At 60.5% G+C, this 20,557-nt stretch overlaps 1 protein-coding gene across 2 annotated transcripts in view; it reads left to right on the top strand.

The window, feature by feature from the left end:
- CBFA2T3 (CBFA2/RUNX1 partner transcriptional co-repressor 3) overlaps window positions 1-20,557 on the top strand; it is a 79,917-nt gene that overhangs the window by 11,698 nt on the left and 47,662 nt on the right. For both annotated transcript variants that reach the window (XM_049622807.1, XM_049622806.1), the window contains exon 2: window positions 15,797-15,911. The gene's annotated coding sequence lies outside the window, so the exon portion shown is untranslated. The remainder of the gene's footprint in view (window positions 1-15,796; window positions 15,912-20,557) is intronic.

Genomic DNA, 20,557 nt, shown 5'->3' with positions numbered 1-20,557 from the left:
TGGGTAGGTGGATGGATGGATGGACGGACAGTGAATGGATAGATGGATGGATGAGTGGATGGACAGTGGATAGATGGATGGATGGATGGATGGATGGATGGATGGGTAGATGGGTGGGTGGATGGGTGGATAGATAGTGGATGGATACTGGATGGATGGATGGTTGGATGGACAGTGATTGGATAGATGGATGGATGGGTGGATGCATAGTGGGTGGATTGATGGATGGATGGATGGATGGATGGATGGATGGATGGATAGGTGGATGGATGAATGGATGGATGGATGGTTGGATGGATGGTTGGATGGATGGACAAATGGATGGATGGATGGATGGATGGATGGATGGGTGGATAGATAGTGGGTGAATTGATGGATGGATGGATGGGTAGGTGGATGGACGGATGGATGGACAGTGAATGGATAGATGGATGGATGGGTGGATGGATAGTGGGTGAATTGATGGATGCACAAATGGATGGATGGTTGGATGGATGGACAAATGAACGGATGGATGGATGGATGGATGGATGGACAGATGGGTGGGTGGATGGATGGATGGATGGATAGATAGTGGATGGATAGGTGGATGGATGGATAGGTGAATGGATGGATGGATGGATAGGTAGATGGATTGGTGGATGGGGGATAGATGGATATGTGGAAGGATGGATGGGTGGGGGATGGGTGTGTGCATGGATAGATAAGTGGATGGATAGATACTGGATGGATGGATGGTGGATGGGTGGTTGGTTGGATGTTGAATGGAAAAGGAAGAAAGTAGGAAGGCAGGAAGGAAAGTACAAAGTATACCTTTCGAAAAGTTAAGAACAATTCTTACATGAATATACAGCAAGCACGCGTCCAGCAGGACAAGATGCGTCAAAGGTGTGTCCAGCAGGATGGGAAAGATGACTCAAGGGGGAACATGGGCAGTTTTAAATCCCATGAGACAAGAATGTCACAGAGGACACCACACCAGACTCAGTATAAAGCACAATCTTTTCTACCGAAGCAAAAATAGTTTGCAACTTGTCAACTGCCTACAGGTTAACACCTAACTTAGAGTCTGGGATCCAAGGGACCTAAGTAGAAAGTCAGCAAAGGCACATCCCCTCAGGCCACTGACCCTTGACAACCTGACTCAGTCCCAGAGGACTGAGGTCATCCTATTGCCTTCACGCACGGCTGGGACAGCTGTTGCCACCAGAGGAAGGTAGGGAGCAGGGAGCCTCGCTGGGGTTTTATGCCCCGAGGCGAAGCCGTGTGGTCGGACTCAGGCTGCAGGGGGGGCGGTGTGAGGTGCGACCACGTAATCAGGAGAAGGAGTTCAGGAAAGGCGAGGTGACACAGGACGACGTGCAGACCACAGGCCCCAGTTTTTGCCGGAACAAAGCGGAACTTGAGGACCTCACGGATTCCGCTTAGCTATCTTGTCCACAAACCTGGAAAGTCGCATCGCGTGCGTGTGGGTTTTAAAGACCCCCGCTGGAGGCCCTGTTGCACAGGGCAGCGCTTGGGGGCCGGAAGATTCTCCGTTTCTTTTCCCCGGAAGTCAGATCGATCTTCTTTCTGGGAGGCCCCCGCAGGCCAACGGCCCTCCAGCCGCAGCATCCCCGCTGCGAGCGAGGAGACGGGAGGTCGGAGAGATGAGAACCTCACAACTTCTGTGGCCGGGCCCGGCCTCGAACCCAGGCCTGTGCCTCCCTGCCTATCCCTGCCTGCGCCAGGCCGAGCCGCTACCACCTGGGATTCCGAGCAGGCAGCTCTCGCCAGGGTCAGAACCGTGCCTGGCAACCGGGCGCTCAAGAAGCACCAGCCAAGAGAGGGTCCCGGACGGCTGAGCGTCAGGGGCTCGGATGGACCCTGGGAGCGTGACGCCGAGCGGAGGAACCAGACACAAAGGCCTCACACCGAGCGATTCCATGCACATGACGTGGGCACAGCAAAGCCAGAGAGACGGGAAGTGGGTTCCCGTTGCTGGGGCGGGGGGGGGGGGGGGGCGCGGGATGCCAGCTGATGGGAACGGGTCCCTCCTGCGGGGACGAAAGCGTCCTGAAGCTAGGCACGGTGGCGGCCGCGCTGTCAGGACGCTCACGGCCGCTGAATCGTTCATTTCAAAATGGTTAAAATGGGCAACTTTCTGTTCTGTGTCTTTTGCCACAGTAAAAATAACCTTGGGGCGCCTGGGGGACTCCGTCGGTTGAGCGGCCGACTTCGGCTCAGGTCACGATCTCGCGGTTCGTGGGTTCGAGCCCCGCGTCGGGCTCTGTGCTGACGGCTCGGAGCCTGGAGCCTGCTCCGGATTCTGTGTCTGCCTCTCTCTCTCTGCCCCTCCCCTGCTCGCGATCTGTGTCTCGCTGTCTCTCAAAAACGAATAAATGTTAAAAAAAAAAAAATTTTTTTAATAATCTTAATTTTCTTTAAAGGAAACATAAAAACGAGGCCGAGGATGGGCCTTGAATCCAGGCCTCAGGGTCCTGTTGACTCCTACAGTGCCTGTCCCGCAGCAGCCGCAGACCTTGGAAACTCGTTAATGGCCTTGCTCCGGGGCACCCTGTGTCCCACCCCTGCTTCTAGGGCCTAGGGTGGCGCTCTCTCCCTTCCCCTCACCCAGCCTCACCTCCAGGCTTGCTGTGGGGGGAGCCGGCCCCCAACGTCTCTGCCTGGGGCCTTGGAGCCCAGAAGGGGCACCGTGGCCCCCTTTCCTGGTCTCCTCTGCAGACCACACGGGGCACAGATTTGTGACGTGGGGGGTGTGCCCCAGACTTCACCTTCAGAGCAAGTCAATGCAAGCCACGTCCGTGTGCAGAAACTGGGCAGGGAGTTGGTGCCGTGACCCCCACCACGGGCACGGGGCACTAGGGACGCCCTCCCGTTGTCACACCGGCTTCTGTGCTGGGGGCGTGCAGAGTCCCCCCGGGGCCAAGGGAGACCCTGATTGTGCAGGCACTCCGCGGGGCTCAGCAAATGCCGCTCTTAGAAATGTGGTTCCCAAGAACCTCTCAGACTCTGGGCTCCACTGACTGGCCCAGGCTACAGCCCGCTTCCCCGGGGCCCGGCAGCCCTTCCAGGGCTTGTGACAGGCGAGGCTGGCCTCTCCAGCTCCTTCCCGCCGAGCGCGGACCGGGCTTCGGCAACCTTCGCGGCACGGTGCTTCCGCTGGCCCCGGCAAACAGAGCGAGCTCGAAACCCACTTGCCTTCAAGTCCTGGGTCACACACGACCCCTGGGGGTCAGCCGCCCCTGCAATCCGTGGATGACTGATACTTTTGTCACGTGCAATTAAAATGTCAAATTTGGGAACCTTCCACCACTCACCCTTCCTTCCTGCACGTCTCTGTCTTCGGCCATGAGTCGTGTGGCTTTTCCGAGTCTTCTTTGCACAACTGTTATGGCAGGTTTAAGAAAGTGCTAGAGACCCTGGGGCAGAAGGAAACAAGGGAGGCCCCAGAGACAAGCGGACAGCAGGCTACACTCCAGCAGCTACTCACAAGATCTCAAACAACTCACGCCACGGATCCCAACCTTGCCTTCCTTCGCTTCGTCCGTGGATAGAGCTGAAGTTAAAAGTCAAATTTCAATAAATCTTTTAATGTTTATTCTTGAGAGAGACAGTGTGAGCAGGGCAGCGGCCGAGAGACAGGGAGACACAGAATCCGAAGCAGCCCCAGGCTCCGAGCTGTCAGCACAGAGCCCGACGCGGGGCCCGAACTCAAGAACCGTGAGAACACGACCTCAGCCGAAGTCAGACGCTTAACCGACTGAGCCACCCAGGTTCCCCTAAAAGTCACATTTCAGATAAACAGCTGAATATAAGCATATCCCCAATATTGGCTGGGATACATTTGTACTAAAAATTGTTCATCATTAATCTGAAATCCAAATCTAACTGGGCATCCTGGGTTTCTATTTCCTACATCTGGCAACCCTGTCCATACAGAACTTGAACCCTGTGTCCAGTGGGATCGTGTGCAGCTGCAAATAGCAGAAAACCTCACAGGAGTAGAGACCAGGTTGTTTGTTTCTGTCCCGGTGACGAGAGCCCAGAGGCGAGCCGCTCCGGCTGTAACGAAATGCCGCCATCTGGGACGGAGGCTGTTTTGCTCTGGATTCTACCCTCCACGTACTTGTGGCTTCCGGGCTGCAAAGTGGCTACGCCACCTCCAGGCATCGCATCTGCCTTCCAAGAAGGAAGAAGAGGAAGAGAGAAGAAAACTGGGCCAGCCCCTTTTCCTAAGGAAAACGGGGGCTTTTGTAGAAGCCTCACTCAGCAGACTGCTGTTTCCCCCACGACAGGGCTCCTGTCCGCGTCTCCGAGGCTCCTTCCCAAACCGGGACTTTCTGACTTCTAATTTCACATCTTCTCTGCTGTCTGCAAGCGGCCTCCGCACGCGGGGCCCATCGGCCCGGCTGTGGCCCCACCAGGTCAGTACGGCAGGTGGCCCCGTGAGCGTTCCGCCACTGGCCGACCTCAGGACCCTGGAGGACGGGGGAAGACCACACCGCCCTCGGCCCCCAAGCCGAGACATCATTGTAATACCACTTGTGTCTGAAGGGCCTCTGGAGGGCAAAGGCGGCGGGAGCAGTGACCCGGGGCCCGGGCTCGTCCCCAAAGCGTCTCCTCGTATCCCCGAAGGCTTCTACTGAACATCGTTGGAGGGGACAACAGACCTGTCCTCCTTGGAACTTCTAAACAAAGAGCCGCCCCTCCTCCCGGGGCTTCCCTTTCCCGGAATTCTCTCCATCTTTGCAAGCTTCTCTGGGACCCTTCTCTCCTGATTCTCTCCCCTTCGCCTGGCTTGCCTCCGTCTTGCTCCCCCCGCCTCTCTGACAATCACAGCATCCTGCTAATTTACTTCTAGAACATCGTCTCCTGTGCCTGAGCTTAAGGGGAACAGCACGCCCTGCCCTCACCGCCCATCCCAGACCGCCAGGCCCCCGTGACAGCCGCCAGCCACCCCGGGGGCCCAGGGGCCCCACACTTTTCCCAGGCCTGGCTTTCCGTGCCAGTCTGGCCCTAACTGTGCGCCCGCGATGGAGAGGCGCCCCCGTTCGCCAAAGCCCGTCAGTGGTCACAGCTGCTATTCGTGTAATGGTCCAGTCACATCTGTGAGAGCAGGGCCGTTTTGGTCCCACAGGTCAGCGCCCTTAGCTCCGGGCACAGAGCCTGCCCCACAGTGACTTCAAGTGACCCAACCCCTTTACCAGCGGAAAAGGGGTGGGCCCGCTCATGTCTGCTGGAACCAGGGCCACGAGGACGCTTTCACCCCATTCCCCCGATCCCCAGCCGTGAATGGTGCCTGCCACGACCCGGCCGGGGTGGGTGCTCGGAGGGGAGTCGGTGGGCTCGTGGTCTACGGTGGGGGTGGCAGAACTCGGACCCGGATTCGCTGGAGCTCGTGCTCACATACCAGCCTCAGTCTCCCCATCAGGAGAACGGGAATTTCTCCCCCTCCTCAATCGCACAGGCACATGGCACCCGAGGGCCCTTGAACCCGAGCATGTCTGCGTGGGAGTCTTGCCCTCCCCCACCGCCCCTGCCCTCCCCTGCTTGGCACCCCCCGCCCCCCGAGATAAGACTTCTCCTTCCCTCCACGAGGAGTTCCCCATTCGAGGCGACCGCACCACCCCCCACTTCTCCCCGGGGGTTTCAGGTTCTTAGAATTATTTTAGGTCTTCTTCCCCACACGGCCTGTTCCGGAGCCTTCCCTCCCAACGGGCTCCCTCCCGCTGCGGCTTCTGGGGCTCCCTGCGCCCCAAACTGTCCTGCCGGAGCCCCACCGATACGCGGCCTGCGCCCTTGGGCAGGGGGGTGGTGCTGAGGCTCAGAGGTGCTTTGGTCCTGGGTCTGCTTGGATTCTAATACAGCTTTCTTGAGACAAGTCACAGAGCGTATGATTTACCTGCTGGACGTGTACGAGCCGGTGGTTTTTAGCACATTTGCAGAGCTGCGCAGCCACCCGCACCTCCTAATTCTAGAACATTTCCATCCCTCTATTAGACGCTCTGTGTGGCTTAGCGGGGCCCCCTGCCCCCTGCCCCGGCCTCCCGCAGCCACCCACCTGCCTCTTCTGGACATTCGCATAAGCAGGACCCTGTGACAGGAGGCTCTGTGTGCGGCTGTCACGCAGCACGACGGTTTGGGGACCCACCCGCGTGTGGCATGAATGGGGCCCACATTCCTTTCCCCGGCTGAGTCACGTTCCTCCGTCTGGACCGTGCCCGCTTCTCAGTTACCTTTGCTCAAGAGCCCGGTGTGAGCCTGGCCTACTGCCTGTGCTGTGTGTGGGACAGGTGAGCTCCCACCCCCCATCCGGTGTGGCCAGCGAGAGCAGCCCCACAAGACTGGCGTGCAGGTGCAGCAGGGAGGCCTGGGGACCACCCTGGCGGGGGCTCCGGCCATCAGCCTCTGTGCGCAGAGCTGTGGCGGACACAGTCTCGGCCCGGGGCGCCCCGGCCACGGGGACGGAGGCATTTGGGGGGCAGGCGACAGTGGCAACTGGCCGGGGGTCCCGGGGAGCAGGCTCGATTCCCGGGTCCCCAAGCACTTGATGCGAACAAAGGAGTTCTGTCCTCAGTGGGTCCCGCTCACAACGGCCCTCGGGCGCAGCCACGGGGGCTTCAAACCTCAGGGCCGGCTTTGTTCCGGATTGGGGGGGAGCACCCTGGGCTCCTGGCCACCGTGGATTTGGGGCTGAGCCACCATCACGCACACGCCGCACCTGCCAGGGCTCGGGGGTCTTCCCGCCCTGGCCCCGCACGGCCGCACGGCCAGCTGCCGGGGTCTGGCCCTGAGGTCCCCGGGGAAACGCTGGGCACGCTGTATCCGTGTGGCCTGGAAGGGGTGGAAGGCGTCCTGCCCTGGCCATTGAGGTTGGGAGGTAGGCGCCGTTTAACCTCCGCCATCCCTTCGAGCCTGTGCCTTTGCGGGGTTTCCCGCCTCCGACTCAGGGGCTCCTCCTTGTTGGGCACCTGAGGCTCTGCCCCAGGAGTCCCCACCTCCCCACCCTGAGCTTCGTGGGGGCCTGGGGCCAGGTGGGGGAGAGCGGCAGGAGCCCGGCCAGCTGCCCTCTCAGACCCTCGAGGCCACGTGGCTGACACAGAGTCTCCTCCCCAAAGTCTCAGGGGAGGGCGTGTCGTGCTGGCCCAGACCAGTCAGCGACCGGGCAGCTGTGGCTGAGGGGCCGGGTCACCGAGTGGACCTCGGCTGTGGGATGGTCCCCCGGAAGGGGCCCGATGTGGTCAGTGACGCCTGTAAGTGGGCGTGGCCGCGCTCAGGCCTGTGTCGTGTCAGGTGCGTCACACACGAGGATCCTGGTCAGCAAATGAAGAGCCTTCATGGCGTCAGAGGGGAGGGAGCGCGGCCCGTCCCCGGGGGGGGGAAGGACGGCGGCTCGTCCCCTCCCCATCCCTGCTTCTGCTGGCTCCACAGCAGCCCCGCCCTGACCCTGACACCCCAGCTCGGCAGCTCGGCGGCAGGGACACTCTTCCACACCCAGCTTCGGGCCGGGAAGGTTCCGGAGGGTGCTGGCGGGTCTGTTTCCAGAAGAGGGGGACCGTGCGATCCAGGTGACCCCCCCCCCAGGCCGTGTCACGTGCCGTGAGGAGGAGGGTGGGGTGGGTGGCCATCTCCCCGTGGGCCACGCAGGGAGACTGAGGCTCAGACACATCATGGGGCCTGCTCTGGAGGTCAGAGCGCAGCTGCCTCTTCTGGACAATTCCCCTTGAGAGAAGCCCGGAGGCTTCACGCTATTAAGAGTCACGGGATGTAGTCTCAGCCAACAGTACCAAAGGTCTATCTTCCCAGGAGTAAATTTTGACTTGGACAGGCAGAAATCACAGTCCCCGGGCACCGCAGAGCAGCGGAAGATGCTGCCGTCAGCAGTGACACGGCCTAAGAACAGAGAAATCTCACCCGTCTCTGCTCCTTGCCCTGCTCCCCAGAGGAGTCCCCCCCCGGCCCGGCCCCCCCCCCCCCCGGAGCCCCCAGCTCGCTTGCACTCGGACCAGATCCTCCTGGCCCACGCGCCTCACCACACCCCCAGCCCCACAGGGTGGGGCAGGGGCTTCAGGCTGTTTCTAGAATCTGAATTTCGGGAGCAGGGTCTGGAGCCTGGGGAACATGGTCTGGGGTCTCGGGAGCGGGGTCTGGAGGGACGCCGGGCGCAGTGGACAGGTGCCGCACACCTCCACACCCTCCCTCAGGCCTCCAGGGCCGCGTGAGCCCGGCACAGGCACCGGCCGGGCGTGACGTTGCCGCAGCCTGGCCGTCGGGGCTGGATAACGTCTTCCAGGAGAGGAGGCAGGTGGGGCTGGACTGGGGGACCCACGCACTTGCTTCCAGGCTTCTGTGCCACCCCTTGTCTCTCGGGGGCCCAGGCATGCCGGGGCGGCGGGGGAGGTGGGAAGCAGGGGGTCTCACCGTCCACAGAGATCTTCCTGTCCTCACCCGGCCTCAGAGCTGCTCACTGCACCAGCCCCGCGGGGCAGTGGGAAGACGAGGACAGACTGGACAGATGTTCACCTGAACAATCGGGGCTTCTTGGCCAGAAAAGACCCCGCGGGGGTCATGTTCCCCTTTGGGCCCCTGCAGTGACCCTCCTAGAACTGACAGATGGGACCTGGCCAAGCAGAGAGGCCTGGCCGGGACGCGGGGCCTCCCCGCTCTGCGGCCGTCTCCCCACGTGTAAAATCGGGGCTTTGGTCTGGTGACACTTCTCCTTCTCTGTGCCCTGCTGTCGAAGGTCACAGACCAAGGACGGTGGGGGGGACCCAGGCAACTGTGAACACGCCGAGGTACACGGAAGGCAAAGGGGGGATCCAGGGAGCCCAGAGGAAGGGTGACCCCACCCCCAGGCACACCGTCCCTGCCCTGGTGCCTTGTCCTCTGTTAGTGCCCCTGGGGGCTCGGGGTCGCTTCGGGGGATATTTAATGGACAAACGGAGAAGAGGTAGGTTTTCCTTTGTGGGCGAGGATGACCGTCGATTCCGTCAGCTGCTCTCTCAACAGCAAACACAGCGAAGCCATCTTGACAGAGCTCTGAATGTGGGTTCTGGATAATTTGGAGGCACAGTGGGGGTGCCAAGAGGTCCCCCGGCTCCCGGGAGAAGCCGTGAGCAGCTGCACTTGGACTGTCATGGGGGTGAGAGGGCGGCCTCCCCCAGACTCCAGGAAGGCAGGACAAGGAGGCCAGGTGGAGCTCCCTGGCAGAATGTTCCAGGTAGAGGCAACTTTGCCTCAGGTGGAGGCAACGTGATGGGCCACAGCTCCAGAGCGACAGTATGGGAGGGGCCTTTATCTCAGGCGGGAGTGACAGGACCAGATTCGTCTTGCAGAAAGCCGTCCTGGCGCCTTGCAGGGAAGCGTCCGGTGATAATAACGGCCTGTTATCGGAGCAGGGGATTCACGTGGGCTTGGAGACCATCCGTCCTGGGGCCGCGTCCCTCTCGGGCCGACACCTGGGCCTGCCCGCCCTGGCACCTCCAGTCTGTTCTTGAGGCCCACAGAGCTCAGCCCCCCCGCCAAGCTGCCTGGGGGGTGGGGGGAGAAAGGGGGCTGCTGGGCCGTAGGGGGGGCCACAAACCCACCTCCCCTCGGGAGCCGTGGGGTGACGGCGTGTGTCAGCCAGGGTGCCGCAGTGGCCGGTGACAGAAACGTTGCTGGGGAGCTCGGGCAGGACGGGGAACGTGCCGGCTCAGTGACAGGCCTCAGGAAGGGCAGGGTGGACAGCTGCGGCACCCGGGTCCGGCCACGTTGCTCAGGACACCGCCTGTCGAGGTCTCTCGCGGCAGATAGGCGCGGCAGCTCTGGGCCTGCCTCCCAAGCAGAGCAGAGGAAAAGCTCCTCCTTCTCTGTTCCGGGTCAGAAAACTTCCAGGGAAGGATCGTGACTGGCCCGGCTTGGGTCGCGCGCGCGCCCTCCTTCTGGGCCAAGCGTGGAGGGTTGGGGGTGAGCGGTGTTCTGGGCAGACCTGGGGCCTGAGCAGGGGCTGAGGAGCCCGTTATGTACTGCAGGTGCCTTGTAAAAGCAACTCTTTTTTTCTCATTTAAAAAAGCAAAACTAGGGGCCCCTGGGTGGTTCCGTTGGTTAAGCGTCCAACTCTTGATTGTGGCTCAGGTCATGATCTTACGGTTCGTGGGTTCGAGCTGACAACACAGAGCCTGCTTGGGATTCTCTGTCTTCCTCTCTGCCCCTCCCCTGCTCTCGCTGTCTCTCAAAGAAAAAATAAACAAAAAAACGAAAATAAAAACAAAACAAAAATATGCAGATGAGGATGAGAGGAAAGGAGGTGAAGAGGCGCAGTGAGCCGGCGGAGGCGAGGGCCACGTGAAGGGTAACGTGGAACAGTCGCCTCACAGATCCCTGCCGAGGCAGTGGGCGCCCTGGGCGGGGGCACAGCGGCCACCACACAGACGGCCCCACCCTGGGAGGAGAAGAGCACAGACGGACATGCCCCGGGCACGAGGAGGGCTTGGGTGTCCCCGAGTCCCTGAGCAGGCCTCTGAGGCGCAGCCAGGGGACGGAGCAGGCCACCAGTGCAGAGGCCACGGAGGGCCAGCAGGTGGCTGTATGCAGCCCTGGTTCTCAGGGGGAGTTTTGGAGGAAAACGCAAAGAGTGAAGGAGTTTACTGTCTCTTGTATTTCTTGCCGTGGGATGTACCTATTCACACGCTTCGCCCATTTTTATTCTGTATGTAGGGCTGTTAGTCCTTTGTTACACGTGTTGCCAACATCCTCTCCCAGACTCCTCCTTAACTTATGGTTACGTATGGCCTCGTCGGTGCACAGCCGTTGATGTCCATCTGGGTTTTTTTCTGAGTTTCCTTCATCATAAACAAATACTATACAGAGACTTGTATTCTTTTCTGATACTTTCCCCGTTTTGTTTTTCACATCTTATTCCTTAACACCAGTGGAGTGTCTTTTCAAAACGGACCGAGGAATATATACAATTTTTTCCCAAAATGGGAGGGAGAGTTGGCCTGACACCATCTCCCGACGAGTGCCTGGCTCTCCGGGGATTTAAATGCCACCTTGTCCCACCGGCTTTCCCTGTGACTCCTACGCCGCGGCCGATTTTCCGGCAGGATGTTTCTACTGCTCGGCCCGATCCTCATCTGAAATTGAACAAAGACAAGAGAGAACTCAGGACCCGTCTTTGGGCCACGCTGGCTCATTATCGTTCCCACCTTCCAGAGACAGGAAAACCAGAAAATTAGAGAAGCGGAAAGTGGGGTCCCAGCCAGCCTCCGGCAGCCCCGACACCCTTCCCGGGCCCCCCGTCCACACGCCTGGCTCTTCATCTGACGAGCAAGAGTGCACGTGTCACCACCCCGCTCCCTTGTCGAGTGGGGCTCGAATCCCAGGACTTGATCTAAGCACAGCGGATGGGCAAATGTTCCAGATTTGTCCCACAGCCTCACGGTTTGGGGGCCTCCTTAGGCGGGTGCGAGTCTGTGAAAACCGTCCTTCTCTGACTTCGTCCGCAGTCCCTCAGGACAGCAGGGACGGGAATCCCAGAGAACCAAGGGCTGCAGACGAGGTGCCTCGTCCCGGCGAGAATCGCCTTGGGGCCAGCCGTGCGTGCGGCACCGTGGCTCTGTGCACGCGGGGTGACCCCCAGGCTGCGGAGCCTTCCGGCAGGTCCCCAGCAGAGCCTGGCCCCTCGGACAGCCGCCTCCGCCACAGGCGGCTCAGTCTTGGTTCCCGCCCGCAGTCTGGAGGGGAGACGGGCCACCCTCCCGCGGCCTCCTTTCTTGTGCCCGTCAACCGAGGTGTGGACAGGCTGGCAGACGGGGGGTGGCAGGGCGTGACTGGCAGCTAACAGGGCAGAAGTGGGAGGCGAGGGCCGGCAGCGCGGCGACAAGGGGCAGAGCCGCCCCCCACCCTGCGCACGGCCACCTCCACACGAGTGCTCGGGGTCCCCGGCCCCAGTCTCCCCGTCCAACCTGCCACAAGGCGGCGGGGCGGGGGGGGGGGGGGGGCAAGGTTGAACGAGAGGCAGTTGGGAAAGCGCCTGTGGCGAACCTGAAGGCGCGGGAGCTGGCAGGTGGCCTCGGGGACCCCGCGGGCCGGCCGCAGGTGGACACTGCGCTTAGGCCCCACCTGGAACAGGGATTTTAGCTGCCTGGCTCCGCTCACACGATAATTAATGATTCTCCTGGGAGAACTTGACGTCACGGTTCTCTCAACGTGACCGCCATTCTGAGTTCCCAACTAAAGCTTCAACACAGATGGAAACAGCCGAGCTGGAATAAAACAGCGGGATCGCCCGGAGGAGTCTGCCAGGACTCTGGCCTCCGAGGTGCCCGGGCCGGGTCGGGGGAGTCCCCGGGGCGGGGGATGGGGGCCGGGTCAGCCAGGACCAGCCACGCCGCACCCCAACCGCACCCGTCACCTGCCCCTCTTCTGTGCACGCCGTCTGGCTCTGGGCCACCAGCCCCCGACACCCCTGCCTAGGGCTCCCCCTCGGCCGCCGCAGGGGGGGGGGGACGCAGATGGGGAGTGACCGTCCCTGAGCGGCCCTCACCAGAAGGGACAGGGCATCCCGTGCAAACACTCCAGTCCCCAGTCTCCTGGCAGGACGGCTCTGAAGGCGCTCCTGCGGGTCCCCCTCTGAAGGCGCTCCTGCGGGTCCCCCCCCCCCCCCCCCGAGCATCAGCGGCCCTGAGTGGACTGGCTGTGTCTGTCCGTTCCTTCCCTTCCCTGCCCAGGACCTCCCGGCAGCACCTGCCGGCCATCCGCTGGCCTCCTCTGTGTCCTCCTTCCGGGGGATCCAAGGAAGCCTCCACTGGTTTGGCCCTGCCCCTGGACGAGGCATTTCCCCTCCCAGAACCTGCAAGGCTGGTCTGAGCACAGAGGGGGAAACTGCCTGTGAGTGGCTCTTGACACGCCTGGGGTCCCTCCTTCCCCAACTTCCCCTCCTTCCCTTAAACCACCGAGACCCACATGGAGGGCAGGGCGCTGGGGCTTGCATCACGCCGGGTCTTCCGGCCGTCTCAGCGGGGAGAAATCAGCGGTGGGAATCCCGTCTTCATGTAAAGTTTCCGTGTTTTGCTCCCCATGGGTTTTTTGGGCACTGATTCCAACATTTTTAAATGTCGGGTTAAGACGTGGTTTATCTCGAATACTGAGTTTTTGGTGCCGCCTTAAAATTTGCGCCTGGGCGTTTGCCACACAGCCGCCCGGGGTGCTTCCTACGTGCAGTGAAGTCGGGGGTGATTGATGGGCCACCGTGGCCCCCGGACGGCTGTGAGGGCCCTCTGGACAGGAAGGCCAATAGCTTTTGGTTGCAAGAAACAGACATTTTGGCGAAAACCGGCCTGAACAATAAGGAAACTTACTATTGAAATGGCAAGCTTAGAAGTAGGGTGGGTTTCGGGGACGGCCGGGCAGCTCAGCGATGTCCCGAGCGGCCCCCTCCTCTGCTCATGTGACCCCCACACCAGCGCCGTCCTCGGGTGGTGGCCACGGGCAGTGGCAGGGCCAGGGCGGGGAGGGGGCAGTGTCCCGCACGTGGGAGACTCTGCCCACACGTCTCGGTCGGCCGGGGACGGGTCACGCGTGGTGCTGGAGCTGGTCAGCCACGAGGGTGAGCCTCTGTGCACCTGCAGATGCGGGGGGCGGGGGGGGCGGGGGCTGAGGGGCTGCCGCAGGGAGGCGAGGATCCCGGACCCCTGTGGGGGTCGCGCTTGGGAGGAAGGTGAGGGTGAGAACGGTGGAGGCCCAGGCAGCAGGGTTCCCCACGGAGACCCCAGGGAAAGCGTTTCACAGGAGGAGGGCGCCTCTGATGCCTCAGCCGCTGCCGCAGGGTCCTTCCCGGCTCGCTGGGGCGGGTGGGCCCAGCCTAGCCTGGTGCTGCAGCCCTGATGCCGGGTGGGCAGGATGACCCCACAGCCCACCCCTCTGCCTTCCCGCTGCGTCTCCGCCTGGGGCTCCGGGTGGGGCTTCCCCCGGCGAGAGGGGCCATCCCTGGTGGGAGTCGGGCTGGCCTCGGGTGAGGGGCCAGGGGACGAGGCCAAGAGACGGTCCTGGGGGCGGGAAGCTTCCTGGTGTCCGCACCGGCCACGGCTGGCGGCCGGGCAGCAGGCCACCCGCTCACGCCCAGCGCCAACCCGTCCCCAGCTTCCCTGGAATGGTCCCTGTGCCCTCACTTCCCAAAAAAAGGCTCACGGCTCCCTGCCTGGGCCCAGCCCTGATGCCCCACCTGCCTGCACCTCCTTGCTTGCAGAAAACACAGCTTTTTGCAATTCTGGCGGTTTTCGATCTTGCAACGAGATTGCAGAGGGCCCGTGGACTGGTCAGCTGACTAAGTCATTCTGTGACCGATCGGCATGTGGTTCGGGCACCGGACTGTCTGAAGAGGCCACAGTGATATCTCGGGAGCACAGAGGCCTTTCATCCTGACCTACTTATTGACGTGATTCACGGGAGACCCCATGACAGGAACGGATCCGCGTCTAGTCCCACCTTCTGGCAATAATACAGAAACCACTCGAAACTCTGCCTCGTCCCTCTTTTCGATACCTGTATTTCCAACCGAAACTTCCTTTTTACACTAACCCTCCAGGTGTATACTGAGTTCACACCGTTTTTACTGCCAGTGATCGTGACGGCAGCCCGACGGAGAAGACAGACGACCTTTAGCGGCAGAAAGCATTTAAGTCCCGATATTCCATTTACGTTGTTGTGTGTGATAGGAAAATAAAAGCTTTCAAACTGAAAATACATTAGGATAGAATTCTGGTGGATGGGATGGACGTAAACAAACCAGGAGAGAAGGGAGCTGTGTGAAAATCCAGGGGCAAAGAGGGGCCGTTGCATACGCGTCGCGCTGTGCGTGCCCTTTATCATAGGAGATGTTCAAAGTGTCACTGACGGTTCTTTTCTTTAGCCTGCTGGCCTTTTTCTTTTTAAGTTAATACGATTTATTTTGAGGGGGAGTGTCAGGTTTGCAGAAAAGCTGAGCACAGAACAGACGCTCCCAAACACCACGTCCCCACAGCCGCTCCCCTGTGATTAACATCTCCCGTTGATGTGAAATTACTGAGCTGACATCGATACATCAATAGTTTTTCTTGAGTTTATTTATTTATTTTGAGAGAGAGAGAGAGAGAGAGAGAGAGAGAGAGGGGACCCCAAGCAGGCTCGCGCTGCCAGCACAGAGCCCAACGTGGGGCTCGATTCCACGAACCTCGAGATCACGACCTGAGCCAAAACGTGGTCAGGCACTCAACCAACTGAGCCACGCAGGTGCCCGTCACTACGTTAATAGTAACCAAAGCCCACAGTTTACATCTGTGTCCCCTCTTGGTGATGGACATTCTGTGGTTGGGACAAAGGTACAGTGACACATACCCACCCTCACAGCATCACGCAGAGGAGTGTCACTGCCCCCAGAATCCTGTGTTCTGCCTGCCCCCTGCCCCAACCCCGGCAACCCCCGAAGCCTTTACTGTCTCCATAGCCCTCCTTTTCCAGGTGCCACATGTTGCAATCGTACCGCACGGGGCCTTTGCAGACGGCTTCTTCCACTTAGTGATGTGCATTTAAGTTCCTCCAGGTCTAAACGGCTCTTTTCTGTCGCTGAGTGACACCCCGTTTTCTGGACGGACCACACTATCTGTGCCTTCATCATCGAAGGACGATTTCATTTCTTCCAAGCGTGGACACCCGTGAACAGAGCTGCTCTAAGCATCGACGTGCGGGTTTTCGTGTGGGTGTAAGACGTTTGGGTAAATAGCGAGAAGCACGAACGTGGGATCGTGCGGTAAGAACATGTTTCGTTTCGTAGGAAACTGCCAAACCGCCTTCCGCAGTGCGCGTGCCGCCCCGCCTTCCCGCCGGCACCCGGGAACCCTGCCACCGGCCCTCGTCGGCCCCGTTCTCCATCTCAGCGCTTCTAACAGGTAGGTGGTGATGGCTCTGTTTTCCCTGGTGACGTATCACGTGGAACCCCTGTCCCCATGCGTCTGCGTCATCTGTATACCTTCTTTGGGGACGTGGCTGTTCGGGTATTTCGCCCATTTTTCAATTGGGTTGTTTGTCTTCTCGCTGAACTGTAAGCTCTTTGTACGTGTCCTTCATCAGATGTGTCTTTGCAAACACTCTCTCCCGGTCGGTGGCTCGGCTTCTCACCTTCTCGACGGTGTCTTTCCCAGGGTGGAAGTTTCTCATTTCGGCGAAGTCCTGCTCATCCAATTTTCCTCTCACGGATTGTGCTTTTGGTGTCGTATTTGAGAGCTCTCGGTTTCGCGGTGCCCGGCTGGCTCGGTCAGGGTTGATGTCGAGGTTGTGAGTTTGAGCCCCAAGTTGGGTGTATTGATTATTTTAAAAAATAAGTTTGTTTGTTTTTAAAGTTCTTTGTTTCAGCTTGGGAGCTGTGTGAAAATTCAGATGCCAAAGTAGAGTTTACTTGCGTATTTTAAATGGATAATGGTGGCTATCAAGTGGTATCTAACTCATCTGCCACCCTTTTTTTGTAAAAAATCCATACTTATGGTGTGTCACATTTTATATTCTTGGCAGCTGCTGAAATTTCCGTTCAGTTTTCAGATATAACAGAAGCACGTTTAAGGTGGTCCAGAGTTGCTCGGAATTGTTTTTAAAGACCGGTGGGTCTGCGGTGGCTGACGGCCCGGACTCCGGGCCCGGCTGACCTGCGGGACCCGGCTCTGCCTAAGACGTTCAAGTACCCAAGCTCTCCGGACCCCAGGTGTCCCCCTCGGGCCAGCGAGACCCGTGGCAAGCCCCGCCTCCCAGGCCGGTGGTGAGGGCAGGACCTGGCGGTGAAGCTCGGGGCACCGGGACGGGGCTCCGTACGGCAGCTCCTATCGGGGGTCGGGGTAGAGAAACCGGAGTAAAGAACCCAGTTCAGGCGTTGCCTCTGGCAAGTGCAGGTGACCCTTGAAACACGCGGGTTTGAAAGGAGCGGGTCCACTCATACACAGATGTTTTGCAGTGAACACAATACGGTGCCGTGAATGTATTTTCTCTTTTGATTTTAAGAACATTTTCTTCTCTCTAGCTGACTTCGCTGCAAGAATGCAGCATATAACACACATAACACAGAATATGCGTGAGCCGACTGTTCATATTGTTGCTAAGGCTTCTGGTCAACAGTACACTATTAGCGGGTCACCTGGGGGGCTCAGTCGGTTAAGTGTCTGACTTCAGCTCAGGTCAACGATCTCACGGCTCGTGGGTTCGAGCCCTGTGTCGGGCCCTGTGCCGACAGCTCGGAGCCTGGAGCCTGCTTCGGGTTCTGTGTCTCCCTCTCCCTCTCTCAGGAGATGAATAAACATAAAAAAAAAATTTTTTTTAAAGCCAGTGCACTCTTAGCCAAGTGTTTGGAAAGCTATGCGCAGATTTGTGACTGCACCAGGGGCTGGCGACCCTAAGCCCCACGTTGTTCAAGGGTCAGCTGTACTTATAAGTTGTATCTTTGTCAAAACCCTGAGCCGGAAACTGTGGGGTTGAGAGAGATCACATGTGGGTGCTGCCCTTCAGGGCTCTTTTTTTTGGGGGGGGAACATCAAGCATAGACGCGTTAGAAGTAGCCGTTGGAGAGGACTGGACGTGATGGGGCTGTTTTCCCAGGAGCAGAGAGGGCAAGGCTGCAAAGACACCACTCAACTGCAAGTCAGAAATTCTGGGTGCTGGGGCGCCTGGGTGGCTCAGTCAGTTGAGAGTCTGACTTCAGCTCAGGTCACGATCTCGCAGTTTGTGGGTTCGAGCCCCGCGTCGGGCTCTGGGCTGACAGCTCGGAGCCTGGAGCCCGCTTCGGATTCTGTGTCTCCCCCTCTCTCTGCCCCTCCCCTGCTCACACTCTGTCTGTCTGTCTCTCTCTCTCTCAAAAAATAAATAAACCTTAAAAATTTTTTAAAAAGAAAGTCTGGGTGCTGGTCCCAGCACTGGTGCTGTGAGCCCTCGGGCAGAGGGCGCTCCCTGTGGGCGAGTGCTGGGAACAGGACGCTGGTGGAGGGAGGCAGAGGCGGTTGTGCCCCGAGGAAGGGGGCACGGGGCTGCTGCCTCTGCAGATGCTGGCTCGCTGCAGGCCTTGCAGGGGGGGCCCCGATCCCCACTCGTCTCCCTTCTCCTGGCCCTCCTGCTCTGCGCCCCTCGACCGAGGGCTTCCGGGGTGGCGCCTGCCTTGCCCATGATCCGGTCTCCTGCGGGGGAGTTGGGCCTTGCTGGCCAGCCTGCATGCGTCTTTTGGGGAGGGATGGGATTCTCTGCCTTCACTGTCCCCTCACGGTGCCCAGAATTGTGCCCCAGCCATTTCCAATGTGAGCGACCAGTCCATGGGAAGCAGCAGGGAGACCAGCTGGGTGAGAGGCAGTGTGGGCCCGTGTGGCCGTGGACGAGTCAGGCAGCCTGTCAGAGCCCCGGTCCCCCCACCTGTAAAACAGAGGTCCGGTACACCTGCCTGGCAGAGGGATGAGAATTAACTGGGGAAAGGCCAAGATGGAACTCAGCCCACTGTGTGTCCCTAGCAGGCCCCACTCGGGGTCCACAGCGGCTGTCGTGACTCACCATGGCCACCATGTGGCCCCCATCTGACACGGTCAGTCCCCCCGGGGCATAAGCCCCATCTCCGAAGCTCCTTCCCTCCCTCCAGCGCGTTTGCTCAGGCCGGCAGCAGGGCCTTTGGGACGGTCTCCAGGGCCTAGAGCTGGGTCTCAGAAGAGCAAGGCTTCTTGCTTGGGGTCAGGGATCTGTCGTGTCTCAGATGCCTTTGCTACAGTAGCCCTGTTCCTAGGGGTCCCACTTGCAGCACCCCGGGCCCAGGCTGGGTCCGGTTCTGCTGACGCTCGGTGTGAACGCACCGTCGTCGGGGGCGGCACTGGCCTCCCTGCCCGGCTGAGGACTCCCCGAGCTGGCTTCTGGGCGTCTGCTGTCCGGTCACCCCATCTTGCTCCCTCTTTCGCGTGTTACTCTCTCTGAAGCCTCGAGGCATCTTAGGACTAAACCCGGGAGCTGTCCTGCTTTCTCAGGGACTCATAAAATACCAGTGCACCTTAAAGTCACTGCTATCTCAGGGTCCATGGAGGAAAGAGACTGCTATTGATAACGACTGGTGCCTAAAACCTGTGGCCTTACACGGCAGGCCTGATGCTTTCAGACCCGTGTTCTTCTGTGACGTGGGCTCAGGACCTCTGCTCCTCCACGGGACTGGGCTGAGCCCACACGTAAGCACATTCTGGAAACAAGGGAAACAGATACCACACATCCCTGTTGTAATTAAACGGTTTTCTGCACCCCCTGTGGCTGCTGCAAGGACAGAGACCCAGGAGGTCAAGGGTGACCCAGCTGACTGGACCCCTGGGTACAGCTGTGTGTCCAGGGGCTTCCTCTGCCTAGCTCAGCTCCAGGGGCAGGGCTCCGTCAAGGAGAGGTCACGGGCTGGGGAGAAACAGGCCGGTGGAGCAGACCCACGGAGGAGAGGGATATTTTTTGGCACATTGCTGCATTTTTATACTTGGGAATTAGGGGCCTTGGACCTTCGTGTGCAGATTTATGCCAAATAAGATGCAAATCAGGGCGCTGCTCTTCCGAAGTTCTGGGCCCTCTGCGGGCAAGGTCGTGACCCTGGGACCCCAGCTCCTGTCTGAGAAACGAAGCATGTGTGGGCTGGGGGAGGAAGGGAAGAAAAAGGCACGGATTTACTGTAACGTTCTAACCAGGCAAAGGCATCGAATACGCCACAAAGCGCTTTAAGGCAAGAGGCAACATGGGTGGGGGTAGGGAGCCAGGGCCAGGGCTGCGGTCGGGGAGGAGAAAGGTGGGGGGGGGGGGGGGGGGGGGCCCGGTTTGGGGCATTTCTGCAGACATTAAAAGAATGATATGCAAATAAATGGAAAGTACATGCAAATGCCGCGGGCCGAGCGGCCGGGGAGCTGGGGACCCCGCGCCCCCTGCATTTTTGCCCGGGTTAATGCGGGGAGGGGGCGCGAGGGGCCCGGGGCGCGCGGCGGGGAAAGGGCGCCCCCTGCCGGCCGAGCGCGGAAGCGGCCCCGGGCCCCTTCCCGCCCCACGCGGCCGGGCGGACGGGGGGCGCGGCGCCCGGAGGAGGGGCGCCTGCTACTCGCCTCCCGCCCCGGACGCCAGACGCGCGTCTCCTAAAACTACGAGGCCGGCGGTCGCCGACTGCTGCGAGGTGGGTGTGCGGCGGCGGCGGCGGCGGCGCGCGCGGCTCCAGGCCCCACCCGCCCGCCCAGGGCGCGGCCTGCGGAGCCGGCGAGGGTGGGCGCAGGCGAGGGGCCCGCCACGCACGGCCCCCCGCGCTCCCTGCACGACACCCACGCTGCTGCCCCCCGAGGCACCCCGCGCTTCCGCACACTCACCGGGCACCACCCCTTCCCCTGCAGGGAAGCGCGCACCCCCCTCCACGGCACTCCGCCCCCCCTCCCGCCACGGCCCCGCACCCCGCCACCCCGCCACCCCGCGCCCCCGTATACACACCCCGCTCATCCTCGCAGCCGCGCCGCCGGCCGAGTTGGCAGGGCGCGCCCGGGGCTCCGCGGCGGGGACGGCCGGGGCGGCTGTCTGCCCG

Source organism: Panthera uncia (assembly GCF_023721935.1).
Source record: "Panthera uncia isolate 11264 chromosome E2 unlocalized genomic scaffold, Puncia_PCG_1.0 HiC_scaffold_20, whole genome shotgun sequence".
Lineage (NCBI taxonomy): Eukaryota > Metazoa > Chordata > Mammalia > Carnivora > Felidae > Panthera > Panthera uncia.
The sequence above is the reverse complement of the archived record's forward strand: the minus strand, read 5'-3'. Positions and strand labels throughout refer to the sequence as shown.